This window comes from Arachis hypogaea, chromosome 13, assembly GCF_003086295.3.
Source record: "Arachis hypogaea cultivar Tifrunner chromosome 13, arahy.Tifrunner.gnm2.J5K5, whole genome shotgun sequence".
NCBI lineage: Eukaryota > Viridiplantae > Streptophyta > Magnoliopsida > Fabales > Fabaceae > Arachis > Arachis hypogaea.
This window is the reverse complement of record NC_092048.1, coordinates 125006462-125033204: the sequence shown is the minus strand read 5'-3', so window position 1 is coordinate 125033204 and position 26743 is coordinate 125006462. Positions and strand designations below refer to the sequence as shown.

At 35.6% G+C, this 26743-nt stretch overlaps 1 non-coding gene across 1 annotated transcript; it reads right to left on the bottom strand.

Moving 5' to 3' along the window:
- Positions 1–13740: 13740 nt before the first annotated feature.
- Positions 13741–13848, bottom strand: LOC112738873 (small nucleolar RNA R71). Its single transcript, XR_003169825.1, has one exon. It is a non-coding gene; the product is annotated as a small nucleolar RNA R71 (small nucleolar RNA).
- Between the last annotated feature and the right edge of the window lie 12895 nt (positions 13849–26743).

Here is a 26743-nt window from a genome sequence, read left to right as displayed (position 1 = left end):
CATTCTAAACATAATTACCGCTAATCTTTTTTTTTTAGTTTTTAAATATATTATTTATTTAGAGTAATAACTAAATCTATTATAAATATAATACAATTATCTTTAAACTATTAGTATTATTGGTATATTTTTTAAAATATTGATATATTATTAATATATAAAAGAAGTAATAGTAAATTTTTTTCATATTTATCATTTAAAAAATTTATAATTTCGACATAGTCTTTATTCTATTTTTTTTTTTCATACCTAATGGCTACTGTCTACGATCCTATCAATAGTATCACTTATAGTAGATTATACGACGAGAAAGTATGAAAAATAAAGATCAGAATTATAAGGCTATAGGAAGTCTCATCCAAGTTTGACAAGAATAAGACGGCTTATATAGAAATAGTTATAATAAATGATAGTTGATTCTTTTACTAAGTTTTTTCAAGTAATGCTAAGTTCAGTTTATAAATAGAGTTTAATTTTGATACACTAATAGTGTAAAATATTTTTACAGTCGTGCAATTACATCTGTTCTTTTAGATGACCATTCACGTGGTCAATGTGAAAGGTAGTTATTTTTATTGATGTGTCATTACGTAATTGGATGCACATATAAAAGTACTTCACACTGTTAGTGTATCAAAATTAAATTCTTAAAAATATTTGTAGTTCGTATTTTAAGTTAATTTTATAAGTATACCATTCCACAAATCAAAGACAACTCTTTTTAATAGCTTTATAGATGTTAATCGCTTTTGTATTTAATTTGTTTTGTAGTACGATAAAATTCATTATTCAATCAAGAATTATTTGACAAAAATGTTTGAGAATGATGAATTGGTAGAAAAGAAGGTCTATGTCTTCTCAAATTTTGAGATTGAGGAATCAAGCGGAATATATCTTTCGATTGTACATACGTGCAAAAAATCTTTAATTTTAAAAAGTAGTCATATATAGTACATACGGTCGATGATCATAAAATTCCGGATAATAATTTTAATTTGTTTGCCCGTACTGATATATTGAAACAAACAAATGAACGATTCTAATTATTTGGTACGTAGTTAATTTATATTAACCCACATAAAACTGTTTTCCTTTAAATTTTAAGTTTTGCCAAGAAATTATATAATAGCATCATTTTGTCGATAACAAAAATTTTAACAGTTTATTTATGAAAATATTTGAAATTGTATTGTAATTTTTTTTTAACTCCGCCTATGTTACACTTGCGGTACATAGCCGGTCCCAAGCCCGGATAAAGGAGGAGGGTTGTGTTAGGTCTTTGGCAACCAACATAAAAATATAGCCGAACCCCATAACATGAATCAAAGACATTATTGCACTAAAGTTAGGTCGTTGCCCGGAAGCAACGCGCCGTATGGCTCGAGTACGGTGTCAAAGCAAGAGCCGCTGCATCGGTGCCCGGATGTAGTGTTAAATGAGCAAGGGTTCTCGCATTTTCGTGAACGGACGAGGGTAAATAAGCTAGTTCACAAAGTAAAAGGTGAAGGTCGAAGCGACATAAGGTTGAGATTTGGGACATGGAACATAAGCACTCTAACAGGAAAGTCCATGGAGGTGGTGGACACCATGACAAGGAGGAAGATTGACATTATGTGCCTACAAGAAACGAAATGGGTTGGTGCAAAGGCTAGGGAGTTAGATACTTCTGGTTTCAAACTTTGGTATACAGGAAAGGTGAAGAATAGGAATGGGGTTGGAATAATTGTGGATAAGCAGTGGAAGAAGGACGTAGTGGATGTCAAGAGGGTGGGAGATCGGATCATCTCTATCAAACTTGTGGTAGAGGGAGGTGCTTTCCATGTGATTAGCGCCTATACACTGCAAGTGGGTTCGGACGAACAATACAAGATAAGGTTTTGGGAGGATCTAGAGAGTTTGGTTCAAGGCATACCTTTGGGAGATAAGATTTTCTTAGGAGGAGATTTAAATGGCCATGTTGGGAGAGAAGTGACTGGATATGGGAGTATTTACGGAGGCCATGGTTTTGGGGTGATCAATGCCGAGGGTAAAACTATTTTGGACTTTTCCTCAACTTTTGATCTTCTCATCGTAAATACATGTTTTAAAAAGAGAGACGAACATCTTATAACCTATAAGAGTGGCATGACAAGCTCTCAAATCGACTTCTTCTTGTTGAGGAGAGTCGACCGGAAATTTTGCATTAACTGTAAAGAGAGAGTTTGACAACACAACATAGGGTGCTCGTCATGAATTTTTCGCGTTGAGCAAAAGTTGAGGAAAAGACATCATACGAAGAACCCAAGGACGAGGTGGTGGCGGATGAAAGGTGAGGAACAAAGAAGCTTCCTAAGACGGGTAGGAGAAGAGGCAAAGTGGGATGGAAATGGAAGCGCGGAAGAGATGTGGAGGGAGATGGCAGAAGTTATTAGAAGAACAGTAAAAGAAAGTTTTGGTGAATCTAAAGGAATAGGACCAAGAGACAAGGAGTCCTGGTGGTGGAATGCGAGTATACAAGAAAAGATAAAGATAAAAAGGGAATGCTTTAAAGAGTGGTCTTTATGCCGCAATGCAGATAACTGGGAAAAATATAAGGCGGCTAAGAAAGAGACAAAAGTGGCTGTAAGTGAAGCAAGAACAAGAGCATATGAGGGTCTCTACCAGTCTTTGGGCACGAAAGAAGGAGAAAAAGGTATATATAGAATCGCAAAGAGTCGGGAAAGAAGAACGAGAGATTTGGATCAGGTTAAGTGCATAAAGGATAAGGATGGAGAGGTGTTGTTTCAAGAGGAGAAGATTAATGAAAGGTGGAAGAACTACTTCTACGAGTTATTTAATGAGGGACAGAAGACTCTTCCGAGCCTTGGTCGATTATGCACAAGGGAAGAAGACCAAAACTTTGACTACTATCGAAAGATTCGAGACTTCGAGGTAAAAGAGGCTCTAAAGCAGATGAAAAATGGCAGGGCAGTAGGACCTAATAATATCCTGATTGAGGTTTGGAAGGGTCTTGGAGAAAAAGGCATCAACTGGTTAACCAAGCTTTTTAATAAGATTTTAAGGTCAAAGAAGATGCCTGATGAGTGGAGAAAGAGCACCTTGGTACCTATCTACAAGAATAAGGGGGATATACAAAGTTGCGGAAACTATAGAGGGATTAAGCTTATGAGTCATACTATGAAGTTATGAGAAAGGGTGATAGAATGGAGGTTGAGAAAAGAGACACAAGTAACAGAGAACCAATTTGGATTTATGCCAGGCAGATCTACCACTAAAGCGATATACCTATTAAGAAGGATGATGGAGATGTATCGTAGTAATAAAAGGGATCTACATATGGTGTTTATTGATTTGGAAAAAGCGTATGATAGGTACCAATGGAGGTCTTATGGAAGGTTTTAGAAAAGAGGAGAGTAAGGATCGCATATATTCGGGCAATTAAAGACATGTATGATGGGGCCACAACTAGTGTGAAGACTCAAGGTGGTGTGACAGAGGAATTTCCTATTGGTATAGGATTACACCAGGGATCATCCTTAAGTCCATACCTTTTCACATTAGTCTTGGAAGTACTCACAGAACACATCCAAGAGCCTGTGCCATGGTGCATGCTTTTTGCCGATGATATCGTCCTTATGGGAGAGCCAAGGGAAGACCTAAATAAGAAGTTGGAGTTATGGAGAGAAGCTCTAGAAGTGTATAGTCTGCGCATAAGCCGTAGCAAGACGGAATATATGGAATGTAAGTTCAGTCTGAGAAGAGAAAACCCCAATATAGAGGTGAAGATTGGAGAAAACATCCTACAAAAAGAAAGTTAAAAGTTTTAAGTATCTTGGGTGCATCATACAGGATAATGGAGAGATTGAACAGGATGTAAATCATAGGATCCAAGCAGGTTGGTCAAAATGGCGGAGTGCATCTGGTTTTATATACGACAAAAAAGTGCCTTTAAAACTTAAAGGTAAATTCTATCGCACCGCTATAAGACCGGCTATGCTGTATGGTACGGAGTGTTGGGCGGCTAAAGGGGAGCACGAACATAAGTTGAGTGTGGCAGAGATGAAGATGTTGAGATGGATGAGTGGTCATACGCGATTGGATAAAATAAGGAATGAAGATATAAGGGAGAGAGTTGGAGTAGCACCCATTGTGGAAAAGATGGTTGAATCGCGTCTCAGGTGGTTTGAACATGTGAGAAGAAGACCGATAGAACATCCAGTCAGGAGGGTGGATGAGATGGAAGATGGACAAAGGGCGAAAGGCAGAGGAAGACCTAAGAAGACCATCCATAAGGTGGTCAAATGAGATCTACATGTAAACGGTCTCTCTGTAGACATGATACATGACAGTGCACAATGACGTCGTTTGATTCATGTAGCCGACCCCACTTAGCGGGACAAGGCTTTGTTGTTGTTGCTGTTGTTGTATTGTAATTTTTTTTAAAGGTATATCCTTTTATTAATATACTACTATTAGTTTTATCGTTTAATATAAAATAAATTAATAAATTCTCTTTATTTTATACACATATAAAGTTATAATTTCCTATATTAATCACTCAGTTGTTCTTAATTTGGTACTTTTAATTTAATTTTTTGTTTAATTAGATGTTATTAGACTCTAGACTGAAAAAGAAAAACTTATATCATGGTCAAAAATAGGAAGAAGTGACCAGTACATTGTGATTGATCTTCATGATTTGCAGTATGAAAAATTTTTATATTTTGATGTGAATATTTCTTTTGGTAATAATTATGTGTTAGTTGTAGTGCAAAATATTTTTTTTTCTTTATATATTATTACTTATTTCTCTCAATTCTCGCTTTCATTCAAAAATGAGAAAAAATAAGATGCACACTGTGATATCAATTTACAATTTAATTACTTGATCATCTATATGATCACCAAACAACCGAATATGTAATTATTCTCTAATTTAATAAATTTAACAAAGACATTGGTAAGCAAATTGATTTAGCATTTATTTATATATTTTATTTATTTATGTTATATTTGTAATCATATTATATCTATTTTTATCAATATATTTTTTTAAAAAATATCGTTAGTGTTAGCACATAGTGTATTAAATAAATTGAATGATAGAAACACATAACTATTTTCTTTTTCAGCCAAAATTCAGTAAAATACTGTAATTTAGACTTATAATATCAGTATATTAATAGTGAAATAGGAAAAAAATGTAATATCATATCAATTTTTTTTAAATCATAATTGTAATTTATGATTGAAATCATAATTTAAATATTTTAAATGAGATAATTTCATTTAGAGAATTCATAATTTAAACATAATTCTTATATATTTAATAGCTACATTCGAGTTAATACACTTAATACCAAATTTAAAAAAAATAGACAATATACATCATATTACTTATTTATTAATTAAATTATTACAATTTAAATTAATTTTAATAGAATAATTTAAAATTATAATTTTAATCTTATCACATATATGACACAAATTATTACACTTATTCCTCATAAAAAATGGTGTAATCCACGTTTATTGTATCATATTATATTATACAAAAATGAAACTAATCCCTCACATACTTGCAAAACGCAAATTACGATTAGTAGATAGAAGAAAACAAAAAATGACATGCAAAACGTAAATTGTATTTTGTAGCGATGGATTCAACACGCATTGAAACATGTATCATCATAAAGAATACAAATTCTATTTGTTTTGGTCATTTTTTGTCTTAAAGTGGATACTTTTATGATGATATTTTTACATTAAAATAATATTATAGATCATTAGATAAATTAATATGTTTGATTAAATATATTTAATTAATTATTTAAAAATTTATAATATCATCTTCATATAAAGAAGTTATCATATGAATATTCTCCTTATCTTAAAGCCATCGAAATATAGCTTGTGTTTTGTAGTGTCTAAAAAAAATAAAACCTACATTTTACAGGTGTGTAAGGACGTACATGTTTGACACGTATGAGTGAGGAGAACAAATTTATCCTTTATATAATTTATTCTGTCTATGTTTTGTGCAAGAAAAAGAGAATAAGAGGAGAAGCACAAAATTTATTAAAATAGAGAGGAGAGTAAAAATATCTGTAGTAAGAGAAGATGTAAAATTTATTTGGATGGAAATTTAACTTTATTAAAATAATTTGTGATTTTACATCAGTTAACGAGCATATTATTAAAGATCTGCATAATTCTCAATGTATAAGTATATTTACTATTTTATTCATAAATAATTTTATTTGTTTATGGTTGTTATTATACTGTTGTTATTATTGTTTTTGTTATTATTATTATTAATTATATTGTTGTCATTATTATTATTATTATTATTATTATTATTATTATTATTATTATTATTATTATTATTATTATTATGAGACAATCCATTATCATCATCATCATCGTCATCATCATCATCATTATTAGAATATAATTTTGCACAACTAGAAAATGGATTAATACAGACAGATTTACAGACGGATTTTTGGTTAACGACGAAATTACCGACGGATTTTGTCCCTCTGTAAAAGCCCCGTCGGAAATTATTTACCGACGGATTTTTTTTCCGTCGGAAAATTACAGACGGATTTTTACCAGTTACCGATGGATTTTCTCTCTGTAAATTCTGCATCCATTTTTTCGAAGGCGACGAACTTTTCGACAGATTTTCCGTCTGTAATTTGAACTTTGAAAAATCATCTACACTCTGATTACAGACAAAATATCCGTCTGTAAATCCGTCGGTAAGGTAAAATATTTTTTTTTATTTTTCTATTACAAAAATAAACCTATTTTCATACAAAATAAATATAAATTTAATAAATACAATTTTTTTAATCTATTTTGTATTCGAATATTTATAATATTTCAAAAAATAAACAAATTCATCGTATTATCAAACTAAAAAAAAAGTACTATAAACAAGCAAATTAATATAATTCAAAACATAAACAAAGTGTATTAATACATCAACTATAATATTAAGTAACAACCATACATCAAAGTGTGTTGATACATCAACTATAATTCATCACAAACAAATATTTAATTAAAAGAGTATGTAGTCAAATCTTATGGAATAAAAAATCTCTTGGCGTGTATATTTGCCAAGCCAAGCCAAGCTAAACAGATCATGCTGGAACTGCATAGGTTCTTCCTCTAAACGAGACAGTAGCATCGGTGGTAGTGTTGGCATTGGTCAAGAAGCAACTTGATGATTTGTTTGAGGCATACACAGTGGCCTAAAATAATTATTTTTGAAAAGTAATTATTCATTATTGCTCTAATTCAATTAGAGGGAAAAAAATAATGTAGAGTTGTAATTTTGTTTTCATGTATTTTGGTACCGTGACAGAGTTGCCAAAATCAATTTGGGAAACGTTCCCGTTTGTAAGACTCTCTTCCATTGACTTCAAAACCCTGTGGAGTTCTTTGAGGTGACCCCATTTTAGTTGAGCTTTGTTGCCTACATACAATAATTAATTAATTACTCAAGGATCATTTATGGAAAAATATTGGAAATAGAGATTCTTCTTGATCAATGTAATTTTACCATATTCATCAAGAGGAGCATCATAATCATATGAAGTGGCAATGTATGGTCCACCAGCAGTTCTATCAAAGTTAGTCCCACCATGATACTGACAAAAAATAAATATATTACATCAAACAAACAAATTTAGAGCATAAATGAGAGCAGAGAGAATGATAAGACATCGGACAAAATAATTCCTTTTGTGTGCATAAATAAAACAGGATAAATAATGAATGAAGTAGCAAGTAAAACTAAAAGAAACCAAATTGCAAGGATGATGAACACGTTACAGCACAACAGATCCACACTTAACCATACCAACTATTTTTCTACTGTGTAATAAAAAAGAAAATCAAAAGGTAAATAGGTATTCCCAAACAGACATAATTGTTCCCCGGAAATAAGAGAAATGAATAAAATGCATACTACAACAACCACCAAATAGCAAGTGAAAAGGATGATGTCCAGAATCATAACTACCTGTGAATGCCCAACTATGAATAGCTTTGAATTTGTTACTGAATATATGTAATTGATTATTTCTGCCATATCATACAGGGCTAATTCCTGCCAGCTCCAATCCCAGAATTTCTATCAAGGGACCAAAGTTGAATCAATCACATGATGCACTGTACAAACTCTGGCTCTAACAATTCCAATAAAAATAATATACACTGAAAATGACAGTGAAATGAAAATATAAGTATCATGACAATTTAGAATATTTTCTCAAGATCAGTGATCATCAACAGTGCTGTGGAACTCAATTTGGTGCTGAATATAAGTAGCTTCAGCACTGAGAACAATTTAATAATTTTTATTTCAAACATATCAAAGTAAATAGAAAAGGCTTGATAGTATTCGGCACAAACCCTTTTACTATTAAATAATTGAATGATAAAACCTACTAAAGTGTGACCTTATTCATATCAATTGCAAATATTTTCCCCCAATTCAAATTCAGAATAAATGAACATTTGGTTCTTAGTTTTGACTCATAATTATTTAGCACTGAACTTTATGCACTAATATTATTTTCAGTTTAATCACATACGCCGTCAGCATCTCTATAGGTCAAAGAAGAGCCACACACCTTATTCTTCATTGAATAAAACCTATGACCATGGCTCCAGCGTGTTCCACGCACATTTCCTATCCATACATCAAAACCTTGATCTGCAAGGATGAAGCTCAATGATTGTTCAGGAGTATTTAGAAACCATGCATCACCTGCCTGATCACGTCAAATAGCATCAACATATCAAAATGGAGATTCAATTAGATTGTTTAAAACTTTAAAAGGGAAATTCACTAAAGCCTGAACAAGTAAACTTGTAACATTAATCTATATATATAGTACCAGTTGGTGGGAGAATATTGGAAGAAGATGATAAAAGGGCAAAGCATGCCTGAAGTAATCAAAGAGATTCTTGTTGTTGAGGATCCACAAATATCATCATCAGATTCATCAAAAACCAAGGATAATTTCATTAGGGACTTTGATATAAAGTCTAATGTCATATTATATCACTCCCACAAGCAGAAGCAAAAGCACAATTTGGTTATTGCACTACATGAATTAGAAAGGAAGTAAAGAGCAAGCATAAAGGTTCATGAATCCTTCTGTTCATGAATCCTTCTATTTTCAATCAAGCAAATTCTAAAATCAAAGAAAGAAACAGTATCCTTCTTACAGAAGTAAAATAGTATCATGTTTCAATTTGACATTCAGAGCTTAATCAGAACAAAAAAGAGAAAGGAAAAGGAAAGCAAAGAGAACAAGGAAAGGGGATGCAATGAGAAAAGTGAATGGAATTGATTATCGACTAGCGAATTACCTGCATGCGCGAACAATAAGTGAGGAGAACATTGATGAGCGGATAAATTATACGCTTTTTGGCATTGTTTTTAGTATGTTTTTAGTAGGATCTAGTTACTTTTAGGGATGTTTTCATTAGTTTTTATGTTAAATTCACATTTCTGGACTTTACTATGAGTTTGTGTGTTTTTCTGTGATTTTAGGTATTTTCTGGCTGAAATTGAGGGACTTGAGCAAAAATCAGATTCAGAGGTTGAAGAAGGACTGCTGATGCTGTTGGATTCTGACCTCCCTGCACTCAACGTGGATTTTCTGGAGCTACAAAACTCGAAATGGAGCGCTTCCAATTGCGTTGGAAAGTAGACATCCAGGGCTTTCCAGAAATATATAATAGTCCATACTTTGGCCAAGAATAGACGACGTAAACTGGCGTTCAACGCCAGCTTTCTACCCAAATCTGGCGTCCAGCGCCAGAAAAGGAGCCAAAACCAGAGTTGAACGCCCAAACTGGCACAAAAGCTGGCGTTCAACTCCAAGAAGGACCTCTACACGTGCAACACTTAGGCTCAGCCCAAACACACACCAAGTGGGCCCAGAAAGTAGATTTATGCATCAATTACTTACTCATGTAAACCCTAGTAGCTAGTTTATTATAAATAGGACCTTTTACTATTGTATTAGGTATCTTTTGATCATCTTTGGATTACCTTATGATCCTTTGATCACGTTTTGGGGGCTGGCCATCTCGGCCATGCCTGGACCTTTCACTTATGTATTTTTAACGGTGGAGTTTCTACACTCCATAGATTAAGGTGTGGAGCTCTGCTGTTCCTCAAAGATTAATGCAAGTACTACTGTTTTCTATTCAATTCATCTTATTTCACTTCTAAGATATCCATTCGCACCCAAGAACGTGATGAAGGTGATGATTATATGTGACGCTCATCACCATCTCCCCTATGAACACGTGCCTGACAAACACTTCCGTTCTACATGAAATAAGCTAGAATGAATATCTCTTAGATCTCTTAACCGGAATCTTCGTGGCGTAAGCTAGAATGATGGCGGCATTCAAGAGAATCCGGAAAGTCTAAACCTTGTCTGTGGTATTCCGAGTAGGATTCAATGATTGAATGACTGTGACGAGCTCCTAACTCGCGATTGCAGGGCGTTAGTGACAGACGCAAAAGGATAGTAAATCCTATTCCATCATGATCGAGAACCGACAGATGAATAGCCGTGTCGTGACAGGGTGCGTGAGCATATTATTCACTGAGAGGATAAGATGAAGCCATTGGCAAGGGTGATGCCTCCAGACGATTAGCCGTGCCGTGACAGGGCATTGGATCATTTTTCCGAGAGATGACCGAAAGTAGCCATTGACAGTGGTGATGTATCACATAAAGCCAGCCATGGAAAGGAGTGAGACTGATTGGATGAAGATAGCAGGAAAGCAGAGGTTCAGAGGAACGAAAAGCATCTCCATTCGCTTATCTGAAATTCCTACTAATGATTTATATAAGTATCTCTATCCCTATTTTATTATATAATATTCGAAAACACCATTATCACTTTATATCTACCTGACTGAGATTTACAAGGTGACCATAGCTTGCTTCATACCAACAATCTCCGTGGGATTCGACCCTTACTCACGTAAGGTATTACTTGGACGACCCAGTGCACTTGCTGGTTAGTTGTATCGAAGTTGTGACAAATTATGAACGCATAATCACGATTACGCGTACCGAGTTGCTCACGTGCCAGGAATAGTTTGAGCCTGGACATCACAATTTCGTGCACCAAGTTTTTGGCGCCGTTGCCGGGGAAAGAAAGAGCCATGAATTTTACATAATTAAAGTGTAATTACGATTACGCGTACTAAGTTGCTCACGTTGCCAGGGATTGTTCGAGCCTGGACATCACAATTTCGTGCACCAAGTTTTTGGCGCCGTTGCCGGGGATTGTTCGAGTTTGGACAACTGACGGCTCATCTTGTTGCTCAGATTAGGTAATTTTCTTTTCGTTTTGTTTTCAAAAAATCTTTCAAAAATATTTTCAAAAATCTCTCATCTGTTTTCGAAAAAAAAAATAAAAATGTTTTAAAAAATTTTATTCAAGATTTTTAAGAATGAATTCTAGTGTTTCATGAAGCATGTAAAGCCTGGCTGGCTGTAAAGCCATGTCTAAATTCTTTTGGACTGAGGCTTCCAAACCATCAGAGGTAAGTCACATACTTGATAAATGATGAGCACCAATTTGTTATCAAGAGCAATATACTCTGGTGTTACATGCTGAAGCTTGGCTGGCCATTGGCCATGTCTAGTGTTTTGGACTGGAGCTTTCTTTGAAAGCTTGGCTGGCTAGTGAGCCATGTCTAATTCCTGGACTGAAGCTTTAGACTGAGAATGCAAGATTCCTGAAATTCATATTAAAAATTTTGGAATCCTTATTTTCCTTTTTCATATAATTTTTGAAAAAAAAAGATCCAAAAAAATTAGAAAATCATAAAAATCAAAAATATTTTTGTATTTCTTGTTTGAGTCTTGAGTCATGTCATAAGTTTGGTGTCACTTGCATATGCATCTTGCATTTTTCGAAAATATCATGCATTCATAGTGTTCTTCATGATCTTCAAGTTGTTCTTGGTAAGTCTTCTTGTTTGATCTTGATGATTTTTTGTTTTGTGTCTTTTCATGTTTATCATATGCATTCTTGAATTCTTAGTGCGTAAGCATTAAAGAATTCTAAGTTTGGTGTCTTGCATGTTTTCTTTGCATTAAAAATTTTTCAAAATTATGTCTATGATGTTCATCTTGACATTCAAAGTGTTCTTCGTGTTCATCTTGACATTCATATCATTCATGCATGCATTCGTTGTTTTGATTCAAAATTTTCATGCATTGAGTCTTTTTGTTGTTTTTCTCTCTCATCATAAAAATTCAAAAATCAAAAAAATATCTTTCCTTTTTTTTCTCTCATCAAATTCGAAAATTTGAGTTGACTTTTTCAAAAATTTTTAAAATCAAATTGTTTCTCATGAGTCAAATCAAATTTTCAATTTGAAAATCTTATCTTTTTCAAAATTCTTAGTTATTTTCGAAAATTCCAAAAATATTCTTCAAAAATCTTTTTCTTATTTTTATATCAAATTTTCGAAAATAACATAATCAATTAATGCTTTGATTCAAAAATTTGAAGTTTGTTACTTGCTTGTTAAGAAAGATTCAAACTTTAAGTCCTAGAATCATATCTTGTGATTTCTTGTGAATCAAGTCATTAATTGTGATTTTAAAATCAAATCTTTTTCAAAAACAATTTCTATCATATCTTTTCAAAAATATCTTCTTATCTTATCTTTTTCAAAAATTTGATTTCAAAATATCTTCTCTAACTTCCTAACTTCCTATCTTTTCAAAATTTGTTTCAACTAACTAACTAACTTTTTGTTTATTTCTTATCTTTTTCAAAACCACCTAACTAACTCTCTCTCTCTCATTTTCAAAAATATCTTCCCCCTTTTTCAAAATTTCTTTTTAATTTATTAATTATTTTGATTTTTAATTTTTAAATCTTAATTTTCGAAAAAAAAATACTGACATTTTTCAAAAACTATTTTCAAAAATCACTAACTCCTTTTCAAAAATAATTTTCGAAAATTCCCTCCTTCTCTCTCATCTTATTCTATTTATTTATTCATCTACTAACATCTCTTCCTCACATCATCACCAAATTCGAACCCCCTCCTCTATCTGTGTTCGAATTTCTTCTTCTTTTCTTCTACTAACAATAAGGAACCTCTTTACTGTGACATAGAGGATTCCTCTTCTTTTCTTTTTCTCTCCTCTTTCTTATGAGCAGGGACAGAGAAAAAGGCATTCTTGTTGAAGCTGATCCAGAACCTGAAAGGACTCTGAAGAGAAAATTAAGAGAAGCTAAATTACAACAATCCAGAGACAACTTGATTGAAAATTTCGAACAAGTAAAGGAGATGGCAGCCGAACCCAACAACAATGCAAGGAGAATGCTTGGTGACTTTACTGCACCTAATTCTAATTTACATGGAAGAAGCATCTCCATTCCTGCCATTGGAGCAAACAACTTTGAGCTGAAACCTCAATTAGTTTCTCTGATACAGCAGAACTGCAAGTTTCATGGACTTCCATCTGAAGATCCTTTTCAGTTCTTAACTAAATTCTTGCAGATATGTGATACTGTTAAGACTAATGGAGTAGATCCTGAAGTCTACAGGCTCATGCTTTTCCCTTTTGCTGTAAGAGACAGAGCTAGATTATGGTTGGATTCTCAACCCAAAGACAGCCTGAACTCTTGGGATAAGCTGGTCACGGCTTTCTTAGCCAAGTACTTTCCTCCTCAAAAGCTGAGCAAGCTTAGAGCTGATGTTCAAACCTTCAGACAGAAAGAAGGTGAATCCCTCTATGAAGCTTGGGAAAGATACAAACAGTTGACCAAAAAGTGTCCTTCTGACATGCTTTCAGAATGGACCATCCTGGATATATTCTATGATGGTTTATCTGAGCTATCAAAGATGTCACTAGACACTTCTGCAGGTGGATCCATTCACCTAAAGAAAACGCCTGCAGAAGCTCAAGAACTCATTGACATGGTAGCTAATAACCAGTTCATGTACACTTCTGAAAGGAATCCTGTGAGTAATGGGACGCCTATGAAGAAGGGAGTTCTTGAAGTTGATACTCTGAATGCCATATTGGCTCAGAATAAAATATTGACTCAGCAAGTCAATATGATCTCTCAGAGTCTGCATGGAATGCAAGCTGCATCCAACAGTACTCAAGAGGCATCTTCTGAAGAAGAAGCTTATGATCCTGAGAACCCTGCAATAGCAGAGGTAAAATACTTAGGTGAACCTTATGGAAACACCTATAACTCAACATGGAGAAATCATCCAAATTTCTCATGGAAGGATCAAAAGCCCCAACAAGGCTTTAACAATGGTGGAAGAAACAGGTTTAACAATAATAAACCTTTTCCATCATCCACTCAGCAACAGACAGAGAACTCTGAACAAAATGCTTCTAATTTAGCAAATCTAGTCTCTGATCTATCCAAGGCCATTGTAAGCTTCATGAATGAAACAAAGTCTTCCATTAGAAATCTGGAAGCACAAGTGGGCCAGCTGAGTAAAAGGATCACTGAAATCCCTCCTAGTACTCTCCCAAGCAATACAGAAGAGAACCCAAAAGGAGAGTGCAAGGCCATTGACATAAGCACCATGGACGAACCTGTAAGGGAAGGAGAGGACGTGAATCCCAAGGAGGAAGACCTCCTGGGACGTCCAGTGATCAATAAGGAGCTTCCCTCTGAGGAACCAAAGGACTCTGAGGCTCATCTAGAGACCATAGAGATTCCATTGAACCTCCTTATGCCCTTCATGAGCTCTGATGAGTATTCCTCTTCTGAAGAGAATGAGGATGTTACTGAAGAGCAAACTGCCAAGTTTCTTGGTGCAATCATGAAGCTGAATGCCAAATTATTTGGCATTGATACTTGAGAAGTTGAACCTCCCTTGTTCATCAATGAACTAAGTGATCTGGATCAACTGACATTGCCTCAGAAGAGACAGGATCCTGGAAAGTTCATAATACCTTGTACCATAGGCACCATGATCTTTAAGGCTCTGTGTGACCTTGGTTCAGGAATAAACCTCATGCCCCTCTCTGTAATAGAGAAACTGGGAATCTATGGGGTGCAAGCTGCTAGAATCTCATTAGAGATGGTAGATAATTCAAGAAAACAGGCATATGGACAAGTAGAGGACGTTTTAGTAAAGGTTGAGGGCCTTTACATCCCTGCTGATTTCATAGTCCTGGATACTGGAAAGGAGGAGAATGAAACCATCATCCTAGGAAGACCTTTCTTGGTCACAGCAAGAGCTGTGATTGATGTTGACAGAGGTGAAATAGTCCTTCAATGGAATGAGGACTCCCTTGTGTTTAAAACTCAAGGATTTCCCTCTGCAACCATGGAGAGGAAGCATGAAAAGCTTCTCTCAAAGCAGAGTCAACCAGAGCCCCCACAGTCAAACTCTAAGTTTGGTGTTGGGAGGCCACAACCAAACTCTAAGTTTGGTGTTGGAGAGTCTCAACAAAGCTCTGCACAGCTATGAGGCTCCATGAGAGCCCACTGTCAAGCTATTGACATTAAAGAAGCGCTTGTTGGGAGGCAACCCAATGTTTATCTAATTCTTATTGTTTTTCATATTTTCTTAGGTTCATGATCATGTGGAGTCACAAAATAAATATAAAAATTGAAAACGGAATCAAAAACAGCAGAAGAAAAATCACACCCTGGAGGAGCATCTGTTTGGCGTTCAGCGCCAGAACAGAGCATGGTTCTGGCGCTGAACGCCCAAAATGGGTAGCTTCTGGGCGCTGAACGCCAGAACAGGCATGGTTCTGGCGTTCAACGCCAGAAATGGCACACAAATGGGCGTTGAACGCCCAAAATGGCCACCAACCTGGCGCTGAACGCCCAGAGTTGGGTACAAAGGCATTTTTACATGCCTAATGGGTGCAGGGATGTAAATCCTTGAACACCTCAGGATCTGTGGACCCCACAGAATCCACTCAGGATCTGTGGACCCCACAAGATCCCCACCTACCTCCACTCACTTCTTCTCACCACTCTCTTTCACACAACCCCATAAACACTCTTCCCCAAAAACCCTTCACCAATCACCTCAATCTCTCTTCCCCATCACCTCTTCACCACTCACATCCATCCACTCTTCCCCATAAACCTACCTTATAAACTCCACCTACCTTCAAAATTCAAAACCAATTTCCCACCCAAACCCACCCATATAGCCGAACCTTAACCCCCCCTCCCTTCCCTATATAAAGACCTCCATTCTTCATCAAATTCACACAACACACCCCTCTACACTCCTCTTGGCCGAAACCACATCTCCCTCTCCATATTTCTTCTTCTTCTTCTTCTTCTATTCTTTTGTTTATTGCTCGAGGGCGAGCAATATTCTAAGTTTGGTGTGGTAAAAGCATAGCTTTTTTGTTTTTCCATTACCATTGATGGCATCTAAGACCGGAGAATCCTCTAAGAAGAGGGAAAGGGAAGACAAAAGCTTCCACATCCGAGTCATGGGAGATGGAAAGGTTCATCTCCAAAGCCCATCAAGACCACTTCTATGATGTTGTGGCCAAGAAGAAGGTGATCCCTAAGGTCCCTTTCAAACTCAAAAGAAATGAGTATCTGGAGATCCGACATGAAATTCAAAGAAGAGGTTGGGAAGTTCTAACAAATCCCATCCAACAAGTCGGCATCCTAATGGTTCAAGAATTCTATGCCAATGCATGGATCACCAAGAACCATGATCAAAGTAAGAACCCGGATCCAAAGAACTAAGTTACAATGGTTCGGGGGAAATACTTAGATTTTAGTCCGGAAAATGTGAGGTTGGCGTTCAACTTGCCATACATGGAAGAGAACGCATGCCCCCACACAAGGAGAGTCAACTTTGATCAAAGGTTGGACCAAGTCCTTATGGACATATGTGTAGAAGGAGCTCAATGGAAGGTTGACTCCAAAGGCAAGCCGGTTCAACTAAGAAGATTGGACCTCAAGCCTGTAGCTAGAGGATGGTTGGAGTTCATTCAATGCTCAATCATTCCCACTAGCAACCGGTCTGAAGTTACTATAGACCGGGCCATCATGATCCATAGCATCATGATTGGGGAAGAGGTGGAAGTTCATGAGATTATACCTCAAGAACTCTACAAGGTGGCTGACAAGTCCTCCACTATGGCAAGGTTAGCCTTCCCTCACCTCATTTGCCATCTATGCAATTCAGCTGGGATTGACATAGAGGGAGATATCCTCATTAAAGAGGACAAGCCCATCACTAAGAAAAAGATGGAGCAAGCAAGAGAGCCCATTCATGGAGCTCAAGAGGCATATGAAGCTCATCACCATGAGATCCCGGAGATGCCTCAAATGCACTTTCCTCCACAAAACTATTGGGAGCAAATCAACACCTCTCTAGGAGAATTGAGTTCCAATATGGGACAACTAAGGGTGGAACATCAAGAGCACTCCATCATGCTTCATGAAATAAGAGAAGATCAAAAAGCAATGAGGGAGGAGCAACAAAGACAAGGAAGAGACATAGAAGAGCTCAAGGACATCATTGGTTCCTCAAGAAGGAAACGCCACCATCACTAAGGTGGATTCATTCCTTGCTCTTACTTTCTCTGTTTTTCGTTTTCTATGTTATGTGCTTATCTATGTTTGTGTCTTCATTACATGATCATTAGTAGTAGTAACTATGTCTTAAAGCTATGAATGTCCTATGAATCCATCACCTCTCTTAAATGAAAAAAATATTTTAATTCAAAAGAACAAGAAGTACATGAGTTTCGAATTTATCCTTGAACTTAGCTTAATTATATTGATGTGGTGACAATGCTTCTTGTTTTCTGAATGTATGCTTGAACAGTGCATATGTCTTTTGAAGTTGTTGTTTAAGAATGTTAAATATGTTGGCTCTTGAAAGAATGATGACTAGGAGACATGTTACTTGATAATCTGAAAAATCATAAAAATGATTCTTGAAGCAAGAAAAAGCAGCAAAGAACAAAGCTTGCAGAAGAAAAAAAAAGTCAAAAAAAATATATAGAAAGAAAAAGCAAGCAGAAAAAGCCAAAAGCTCTTAAAACCAAGAGGCAAGAGCAAAAAGCCAATAACCCTTAAAACCAAAAGGCAAGGGCAAATAAAAAAGGACCCCAAGGCTTTGAGCATCAGTGGATAGGAGGGCCTAAAGGAATAAAATTCTGGTCTAAGCGGCTAAACCAAGCTGTCCCTAACCATGTGCTTGTGGCGTGTAGGTGTCAAGTGAAAACTTGAGACTGAGCGGTTAAAGTCAAGGTCCAAAGCAAAAAAAAAAAAAAAGAGAGTGTGCTTAAGAACCCTGGACACCTCTAATTGGAGACTTTAGCAAAGCTGAGTCACAATCTGAAAAGGTTCACCCAATTATGTGTCTGTGGCATTTATGTATCCGGTGGTAATACTGGAAAACAAAGTGCTTAGGGCCACGGCCAAGACTCATAAAGAAGCTGTGTTCAAGAATCATCATACCGAACTAGGAGAGTCAATAACACTATTCGAAATCTGAAGTTCCTATAGATGCCAATCATTCTGAACCTCAATGGATAAAGTGAGATGCCAAAACTATTCAAGAGGCAAAAAGCTATAAGTCCCGCTCATATGATTGAAGCTCTGTTTCATTGATAGTTTGGAATTTATAGTATATTCTCTTCTTTTTATCCTATTTGATTTTCAGTTGCTTGGGGACAAGCAACAATTTAAGTTTGGTGTTGTGATGAGCGGATAAATTATACGCTTTTTGGCATTGTTTTTAGTATGTTTTTAGTAGGATCTAGTTACTTTTAGGGATGTTTTTATTAGTTTTTATGTTAAATTCACATTTCTGGACTTTACTATGAGTTTGTGTGTTTTTCTGTGATTTCAGGTATTTTCTGGCTGAAATTGAGGGACTTGAGCAAAAATCAGATTCAGAAGTTGAAGAAGGACTGCTGATGCTGTTGGATTCTGACCTCCCTGCACTCAAAGTGGATTTTCTGGAGCTACAGAACTCGAAATGGCGCGCTTCCAATTGCGTTGGAAAGTAGACATCCAGGGCTTTCCAGCAATATATAATAGTCCATACTTTGGCCAAGAATAGACGACGTAAACTGGCGTTCAACGCCAGCTTTCTACCCAAATCTGGCGTCCAGCGCCAGAAAAGGAGCCAAAACCAGAGTTGAACGCCCAAACTGGCACAAAAGCTGGCGTTCAACTCCAAGAAGGACCTCTACACGTGCAACACTCAGGCTCAGCCCAAACACACACCAAGTGGGCCCAGGAAGTGGATTTATGCATCAATTACTTACTCATGTAAACCCTAGTAGCTAGTTTATTATAAATAGGACATTTTACTATTGTATTAGGTATCTTTTGATCATCTTTGGATTACCTTATGATTCTTTGATCACGTTTTGGGGGCTGGCCATCTCGGCCATGCCTGGACCTTTCACTTATGTATTTTTAACGGTAGAGTTTCTACACTCCATAGATTAAGGTGTGGAGCTCTGCTGTTCCTCAAAGATTAATGCAAGTACTACTGTTTTCTATTCAATTAATCTTATTTCACTTCTAAGATATCCATTCGCACCCAAGAACGTGATGAAGGTGATGATTATGTGTGACGCTCATCACCATCTCCCCTATGAACACGTGCCTGACAAACACTTCCGTTCTACATGAAATAAGCTAGAATGAATATCTCTTAGATCTCTTAACCGGAATCTTCGTGGCGTAAGCTAGAATGATGGCGGCATTCAAGAGAATCCGGAAAGTCTAAACCTTGTCTGTGGTATTCCGAGTAGGATTCAATGATTGAATGACTGTGACGAGCTCCTAACTCGCGATTGCAGGGCGTTAGTGACAGACGCAAAAGGATAGTAAATCCTATTCCAGCATAATCGAGAACCGACAGATGAATAGCCGTGCCGTGACAGGGTGCGTGAGCATATTATTCACTGAGAGGATAAGATGAAGCCATTGGCAAGGGTGATGCCTCCAGACGATTAGCCGTGCCGTGACAAGGCATTGGATCATTTTCCCGAGAGATGACCGAAAGTAGCCATTGACAGTGGTGATGTATCACATAAAGCCAGCCATGGAAAGGAGTGAGACTGATTGGATGAAGATAGCAGGAAAGCAGAGGTTCAGAGGAACGAAAAGCATCTCCATTCGCTTATCTGAAATTCCTACCAATGATTTACATAAGTATCTCTATCCCTATTTTATTATATAATATTCGAAAACACCATTATCACTTTATATCTGCCTGACTGAGATTTACAAGGTGACCATAGCTTGCTTCATACTAACAATCTCCGTGGGATTCGACCCTTACTCACGTAAGGTATTACTTGGACGACCCAGTGCACTTGCTGGTTAGTTGTATCGAAGTTGTGACAAATTATGAACGCGTAATCACGATTACGCGTACCGAGTTGCTCACGTGCCAGGAATAGTTTGAGCCTGGACATCACAATTTCGTGCACCAAGTTTTTGGCGCCGTTGCCGGGGAAAGAAAGAGCCATGAATTTTACATAATTAAAGTGTAATTACGATTACGCGTACCAAGTTGCTCACGTTGCCAGGGATTGTTCGAGCCTGGACATCACAATTTCGTGCACCAAACATCCCAACTGATCCATCGCCAATGCCTAGCCTTTTCTGTTCTAGCGCAGCCACTTCGACTTTGTTCCTGAATATTTGATAGAATAATAATAAACACCATGTATTGATCCTAGTAACCGCACAAAATTATTTTTTTAGTTAAAACTTAATTCATCCATCCTAAATTCCTAATTATACTTTCTTCGTAAGAGTGAGTTTTTTTTTTTAAGACCTGACAAGAAAGAAAGCAAGTATTAAGTATACTATGCACATTCTCTTCATGTCTCAACTTTCTCTTCAATTTATCAACCTGTCAAGTTTGAAAACATTAATTTACTCTATGTACTGAAAATTTATTTCACTAATAAATTATCACATACATCTTGTATCAAAGCCATTTTCCTTTCTTGATTCGATCAATGCCCATTTTTCTGTGCAGCCATTGCTTTGCTCCCTCTACTTTCCATCTTGTCCTGCTTTGCACATTCAGAGATAGAATCTTTGAAAAGCAGCAAAAAGAAAGAACTAGCTTGAGTCTCTGATATGTTTCTTATGACAAGTAAAAGAACCAAGCTTCCACTTTCCAGATTCGGATAATATTCAAAAGAGGAAGAGAAATTCTATCTGCCTACTACAGTTAAAGTAGTTTAAGCATTGAAATCAAAACTCTTTTAGTGTATAGTGTATAACTGATTCTATCTTGCAAATTGCCTAAACAATAGAACAATGGGAGCATAAGAACCAACAAGCATGGCAATAGTTGGAATCATTAAACAATTGAGCCACAAAAGCAGAGTATGATAAACCTAGCTAAAACTGGCGTAGAAAAATTGAGCCCTAAGGTTTATCGGCGTAATTTAAACAATGCATACCTGAATCAGCGTAATTTAAACAATTGCTGGTAGATGCTCTGGTTCTCTTTGGAGCAGGAACCGATTGGGATTGGGTTGAATTCCATCGATTCGCTTGCGACAGAGCGCGATAGAGCAGCGACAGTGACAGAGCAGCGACAGAGCAGCGACGGAAATAGAGCGTGACGACCTTGAGTCTGAAACGCCCGCGAGAGAAGTGATATACCAGAGAGATAGAGAGAGGTCGACGGCGAGACCAGCCGTGAGAGAGGTGAGACTCAGTGAGCTTGAGGGTGAGAGTGGCGAGAGAAGAGCGAAGAAACTCAAAGGAGGGTTAGAGGTTCTTCGTCGTGGTTAGGGGTTCTTCGACGGAGGCAGTGCGAGCACCGGCGACCGACAACAATCTTCGTAGAGTGCTGTTAGGGGCTCTTCGTCGCGGTTAGGAGTTCTTCGTGGTGGTTAGGGGTTTTTCATGAGGCACAATGAAGAGAAGGTTAGGGTACAATGAGGCACAATGAAGACAAGTTAGGGTTAGCTAGGTTAATCGTCTTCCTGAGGCACAATGAAGACGGTGTTCATCTTCATTGAGTGCTTTGTAAATTGAGTCGAGAGAGAGAGAGAGGGGGTAGATTAGGTTAGAGTTATTTGTGAAGGGAGCTCGAGAGAGAGAGACGGGGTAGATTAGGTATAAGATTTTTTCCGGCGGAAAATTTTAAATTACAGACGGATTTTCCGTCTGTAATAATTTAATAAAATACAGTATTTTCGTCTATTGAATTACAAACAGATTTTCCGTCTGTAACTATTTTTCACAAAAAAAATTAATTTTTCCGACAGAATTATAGACGGATTTTCTCTTCCGTCTGTAATTTATGCTAATTCATTTTTTTTGTTTTCCGACAAAAAAATCCCTCTGAAATTCCGTCTGTATTTCAGTGGGATAAAATCCGTTGGAAATATCCGTCTGTAATAACTAGTTTTCTAGTAGTGTTGATATATTTGACAGTAAAATATTTTATATTATTTATTCTTTTAGATAATTATTTATGCCATTAATATAAAAAATAGTTATTTTTATTAATATTACATTACGTTAGATTTTATAATGACGATAACATTGACGCCACATCGTTCATTTTTCTGCTATACTACCAACGGATTTATCCAATGGTAATGCCGACGGAAATATTTTTAATTTTTTTTAAATAGTATTACTGGAAATATTTTGACGATAATTCCGTCGGTAGCTTTTCCAATTTTTTTAGAATTATCTTTTTCCGTCCATCTCTAGTGTACTCTGATAATTAAATTAAAATAGTGCTTCAAACCTGATATGAAGTACGAAAAATATAAATTACAAATACCGAATGATGATAATTGAAATATTTGAAGAGGAATGTTAGGGGGCAGCAGGTTTTGTGATTTGTAGCTATCAACTAGCCATCATTAATATTTTTAATGGTGTGAGATTACATCTAATAGTGTAGAATTACTCACTTTTCTTTTTTTATTAAGTGTTGGCCCTCTAAAATTTCTCATATATGACACAAAATGCTAACTCTTTTACAATCACATAACTATGTTTACAGTCACTGGAATATATATTACAAATACAATTAGCTAGGTTTTTAAAGAAATACATATTACAAAACTATGTTTATCATATTCATCATCTTTTTCTTCTGGTTCACCATCCTCCTCTTCTGATGTAGTTTTCTGATTATCATCGAACTCGTCTTCCTCTTCTTTGTTGCCATCGACCCCGTCTTCTTCTTGAAGATCATCATCCTATGGTGAAAGTGCGTTGGCATCTACTCCAAGATCAATGATGTCATCATCTATAACAACAGACCTAAGGGAGATTGGCTCACTGGTATCAATCACTGTTTTCGAAAGAGTTGGGTCGTCAATCTGGTAGGGTTCCTGACCTTCTATCGTATCATCAGACTCGATGCGGCCTCTTGACTTAGTCCTAACCACAACCACCCAACTAGAGTTGCATGAATCCGTATAAGACAAATAATATGCTTGTCTTGTGCAACACACCAAACCAATCAGAATGGATCCCGCCTGAATTCCCACAAACCCGAACTCCGATGTTATCTGTTTTCTTTTAAATCGACCATTGTAAGGTATGGAACTGATATTCGTTAACATGGTAAATCGGGTAGCTAGTGGTATTATTCATTGGGCCCTAACTAAGTGAAACTAGTTCTGAATCTGTTGTGTCAGTTAGCTGCACACTGATGTATTCTCAGAACCAACGTGAAAAATTATTTAATGAGGTCTCCGAATTTGCCTTTTGAAATAACCTATATGATAGAATAGGATAATGAAGTTTTAATTAGATTAAAAAGCTAGTATGTTACTAATTGCAATATTTACGAAGACTTAAAAAACTCACACGAGGTAGGGTGAAATTCAGTCACAGTTAAGCAACACATGCAAATGTGCAGCGTCAATCTCCTTCTGCTCTAACCAGTAGTCACTGCCCGCACCCATTGCATCTCCTTCCGACAAAAAGATTGGGTATATAGTTCCACTTGACGAGGATTATCCATTATCATCGTTCCTTGCAACCCTTGTTTCTCCATTTTGCACTGCTGAATTGTCTGTCTCGTCTCCATCATCATATCATTTTCATCATCGACTTTGTAATTGGCTTCAAATTCCTCTTCACTGTCATTGTTATTTTCTTTCCAAATTTTGTCATTGATTTCATCCATATTCGATTCATGGTCAATCGCATACAGGCACGTATGTTGTTCAAACTCAAAGTAAAAATTTATCATTAGCAGGTGAAATCGAGTTAATTGATAAATATAAAATATCTGCTGCATATATGCGTCGTCAGTGATGGAGATTGTTTGAAACTTTATTAGCCTACCAAATATAACAACAGAATTCTTATATAAAATGTTGCTCACCTTCTTTAAAAGGTAACTTTTATAGCATCACAGAAACTATTTTATAACTTCGCAAAATTCATGATGCATAGAATAACAAAAGAAAACAGAGACTTGCACATAAAAATCACTCTCTCGGTGTGTGGAATATAATCTTACTATTATAATACACTTGTAAATTTGTAGTATTTTTCATATCCTCAACTTCATTCTTCTAATTTTTTTTTATACTACTAATTTTTATAAAAAATTCACAAGCATAAAAAAATAAATGTCAACGTTATTTATAAGCAAAATTGTTGGATTAAAATATTTAAATTATCAAAGCGCAACTTATATTATTAAAAACAAAACCTACATTTTAAATTTTATTTTAAAAAAATATAAAAGTAACCTACGGCAGGTGCATAAAAATAATTAAAAAAAAGTGCAAATTATAAACTGCGTTTTGCAGGGAAGGAAAATAGTAGGTTTTTGTCAAGGCATGGGCCGGACAAGCTGACTCAGGCCCAAAGCTACCAGTTACAAACTTACAATGAAATAACTCCTGACCAAAAAAAAAAAGAAGAAGAAATTGTCTGACCTGAAAATAGAACACAACAAATTTAAATCACTAATCTGTTCTTAACACTTTATCACCTAAAGTAGAGCTAGTAAGTAGTAAGTAGTAACAAACAGGATAAACTCCCCGAGTACAAGATGATGTAGTGGGTAATGAATGAAACAAGTAGTTGGAATTCATGACCAAAAACAAAAAGTAGTTGGAATTATAAATGACGTGGGAATGGTATGGTCTGCTTCTTCGTGAAAGGCCGAATCGCAGTTCTTCACATTGGCTTCTCAAGTATCCAAAACCCACACCAAAAAGGAGCGGGCAAATATGCTAATTAGGCTCACTTTACCCCATTTATTTCCATTCTGTGGGTTTATTTTGGGATTATTTTCGTTTAGATAATTTATATGAATTTACCATATATTAGATAGGTATTAAAAAAGTGAAAATTTGATATTTTAATTAGGGGTGTACATGGCTCAGTCCCGAACACTTTAGGGGCTAATTTAGTGTGATTTTATCGGGTCTAGGTTCGGGTAAGGGTCTCAAATATAGACCCGGTCATTATTCCGGGTCGGGTCCGGGCCATAGCTCGAGTCACCCGAACTCGGCCCGGTGGCCCGATCATCATATACAATTAATATTTTGTGTTATTAGTAATGGATGATGACTATTCTTATATAGAATTTAAATATTGTAAACCTTAATATTTTATGTTATTAGTCATTTATAAGATTATAAGTTAATGTTTTATGTTTAAAATGCATAAGACTTTAGATAAATGCATAATATTGTGTTATTTGTATTGATTTAAATATTTGGTGTTAGACAATATTAATATTGATTATGGTTACGCTATAATTTTAGAGAAGGGTTGGTTCTTGTTATATTTTGTTAAGTGAATTTTACTATGTGAATTGTGAAATAAAGGTTGGAGATTAGATAATTTTTACATGCTAAAGACCCGGTTTTCACCCGGCTTGAAGGTGTGTAGGTTTCATCGGGTCTAGAATCGGATTAGGGTCCAAAAATTAGACCCGGTCTATATTTCGAGTCGGATCTGGGTTAAGCCAAACCCGGTGTAGCCCGGCCCATGTACACCCCTGATTTTAATAATAAAAATATATATAAATTCACTTTTTTCTATAATATATATTATTTTGAATTCTTAAACCCTATATGATATAGGTTGTCTCTTGACCAAAGCGTGTATGTAGCGACTACGGTGTTAAGGTTGTTTTCGTATTTTAAAGTAGCTGTTTAAATTTTTCGTTTTTAAAAGTATACACATATTAAATAACTGTTCAAGACCAGGGAAAAAATTTTAAAGAATGTTTTTTATTCTATCTCTCTATCTGTACTATATAGTTTGTAACAAATAAGTCCATTTCAATTCAGTATTTTGCAAATTTTTTAATCAAATTCATATATATATTTTTTAAAAAAAATTTAAATTCAAAATTCAAATTAATTCCTTTATTTTTGAAAAATAATGTTAAATCCAAACTTGATCCAAAATATGAATTTTTATGGTTTATATGGGTTGGATTAACAATTTTTATCAAACAATTATTGAATCTAGCAATTATGTGTTTGGGGTTATTTAGAGAAGACCCTTGATGTTAAGGGTGTTTAAATTTAAACTGATTTAAATTAAATCGCTCATTCAATTTAAATTCAAATTAAAATTATACTAATTTAAATTTAATTGGATTAGATTTTAAATTTACTTTTTAAAACAGATCCAATCTCATTCAAATTACATAATGTATGAAATATTATTATTTTATTATCATATTTATAATTTTATTCATAATATATTCAATTTATTTTATA